Source organism: Sinocyclocheilus grahami, unplaced genomic scaffold, assembly GCF_001515645.1.
Source record: "Sinocyclocheilus grahami isolate Dianchi unplaced genomic scaffold, SAMN03320097.WGS_v1.1 scaffold63.1, whole genome shotgun sequence".
Taxonomy (NCBI): domain Eukaryota; kingdom Metazoa; phylum Chordata; class Actinopteri; order Cypriniformes; family Cyprinidae; genus Sinocyclocheilus; species Sinocyclocheilus grahami.
Genome location: NW_015505242.1, coordinates 1567888 through 1571054, shown reverse-complemented (window position 1 = coordinate 1571054; position 3167 = coordinate 1567888).

Below are 3167 nucleotides of genomic sequence, written 5' to 3'. Positions count from 1 at the left end.
TACCATTTTGCCCTTTACTTTTTTTATTTTGTATTTTATATATTTACAATTTTTACTGTCACTTTTATTCAATTTAATGCATAAAATAATTAATATGAGCTGTTCACTTCTGATTTAATGCTTTGACCCACAGATACAGCTTAACTTGTTTGAACCTTCCTTTTACCCAGCTAACAGGGAACTTCTCACAACCTTCACAAACTTTAAAAAAAGTTAATAAATAAAAAAATGTTAGGACAAAACATTCTTAAAATAATGTTTATGGAATGTTCTTATAACTTTATGAATATTTTTTAAACGTTCTGATAATGCTGAGAGAAATCGTTCTTAGAACAACAATCTCAAAACGTCCTTTCGATGATATTTGTACTTGTTGAACATTCATAACAGCAAATTTAATAACAAGAAAACTGGACATTTGAACATTTTAGAATATTAAAAATAAATGTTCAAATAACAATATATTTTGGTTAAAGTTAGTAGAATGCGGTAAGAAACCTTCTTCTAACCCTTTATGACATGATCACAATCACAACAAGAAAACTGGACATTGTAATGTTCTTAGATTATAAAAAAAAAAAAAACATTCAAATAACATTAGATTTTGGGTGAAAATAAACTTAGTTGTAAGAAATGTTTTTATAGCCTACATTTGTTACCTGGGTAAGCTTTCTTCCAAGTTCAGACTGTTAAAACATGTCAGTGCGCTCTGCTAAGTGTATATACTGTATATATATATAGATAGATAGATAGATAGATACAGTATATAGAACGTTGCTAGGGTGCTCTGAGTGGTTGCTAGGGCATTGCTTAAGTGTTTTGCGTGGTTGAAAGACATTTGTTAGAGAGTTCTGGGAATAATTAGCCTTGGAATAATTCTTACTAATCACTCTGATGTTACGCTGATAGGATTTCCAGTAAGGGGTAGACTGTGCACATCTTCTGAGAAGTGTGACTCAAGTTTTCTTTTCACTTCTAACAAATCATTTTTAAGTGGGGAGGGTGTTAGAAGAAGCTAAGAGAAGATCTCAGGGTGTTAGCCTGGAGATACTGTAGTTATTCAGGCTAAAAGTATCCTATAGTGGGTGGAGTGGGTGATGACAGATGAATGGTTTAATGGAACGTCCTCATGCATTCTTAAATCGTCAGGTTATCGGATGAGATGCCTGAACACTGGAGACAGACGGCAGATTCCTTTTTGATCTTTGTGCTCAGTTCTCCAGGGATCCTGACCTATGAACAGACTGGAACTGACTCTCCTTGAATTGAATATACTCATATGTAAAAAGAAATGAGCATGTGCACCATCGCAGATTGCTTTAATTCAGCAGTGAGTAATGGATCTCCATCATGGTATTGCGCACACTTTATGAGTGAGTTCTGGCTTGTGTGACGTTTTTGGCTTGTACGTATGTTTATACAGGCCTTTACCATTTTATATCTGTCAGAGCTTTACCGATGTCAGTAAGCACTTAATAGTTTCTACTTTACCTAACGGCGGTCTTATGACCTTGTGCTTTGACGTTCATTAATATCATAAACCCATATAAAACCTTGCTGGTGCTGCAGAAACGTTAACAAGACCACATCAGAGTGAGTTAAGCCTTGGAAAATACATACTGAGAGAGACCATCTGAGCTTTCAGCTTTTTATTTCATGGCCTTGAGTCACTCCGTCAAAACTCTCTTGTGGTTTCCAGACTCCTGTGACGGAAACCAACACACATTTCACAAACTTGCTGAAATCAGCTTTAGGGAGAAGGTGTAGGACGCTATAATGTCTGCAGAGAAGTCTGAGGCTAGACTTAAAAAGCAATTGAATATTTCTATTTCTGTTTCTATTCTAAAACAGGTACAGTTAACTAAAAACATATTAACATATTGACATTTTGCGTCAACATGCTGTGCTAAAGGCACATTTTCACACTAGGTTTAACAACAAATAGTTTATAGGCTATTCAGCAAAATGTAAATATGAACAAATAGTACTAAATTAGCCAAACACATTGTAAAAACAAATAAAAAATGATGTTAAATAGTAGTCATTTGCCTGAATTTATCCAGTGGGGTGTTGTGTTCATTTCTTTACCTTTTGGAGTAGCCTATTCATGTTGTCATTTTAGAGATTATTATTATTTCTATTAGATGTTTGCAACCAACATACAAAATCAGCGAATAAGCGGACTTTTAGATCAAAACCTTATAGTCATACTCTTGTTATACTTATGTTATAACATATAGCCTAATCACTTATAGCTGTCACTCTTGTGACAACTAGCCCCGTCTTCTCTAGGTGGATAGTCGAGCTTTGTTGAGTGAATTTGTGCGATAGAGCGCGACCTCTCATGGCTGCTACAGGAACTGCAGGACCGCTGCATTTAACAGCCAGATGGAAACTGAGAGACGAAAATACTGGAGGAAGGGAAGAAAGACAGAGGTTTGAACTTCCTGTATGTGTGTGTGAAGCCCTTCAGGTTTAAATTAAATTCGATCTCTTGAGAGCTTGTTGGTACATTGTGTTGCCCATTCAATGGTTTCATAACGAGACAGGAAATATCCTCCGCATACATCTTCATACAAAACTCCAAAAGTTGCACAACTCACCTGATCCAGCCCAATGAAAAGGTTTTTTTTCTCTTTTATATCTGTATTATCTTGTCACGTGTTTTGCATTCTTTCCTTGTAGTCCCTCCATCTGGATTGTGTTTTATGGATGGTTAGCGTACTACTACTACTACTACTACTACCACTACTACTAAGTTACTACTAATAGAAGAACCGGACATTAAAGGGGTCATATGATGCGATTTCAATTTTTCCTTTCTCTTTGGAGTGTTACAAGCACTTGGTGCATAAAGAAGATCTGTGAAGTTGCAAAGACTAAAGTCTCAAATCCAAAGAGATATTCTTTATAAAAGTTAAGAGTCAACCACACCTACCTAAAACGGCTCGTTCTAACACGCCCCCACATGTCTACGTCACTATGTGGGAAGATTTGCATAACGCCGCCCAAATGTTCACGCAAAGAAAGAAGGCGTAACTTTTATTCTCGCTGTAGTATTGCTGTTGTCGCCGCCGCCATGTCGTGAAGGCGCTGTGTGTTTCGTTGTGAAAGTGAAACTACTTTGTTTGGTCTTCCAAAAGAGGACGATATCCGCTTCGTCATGC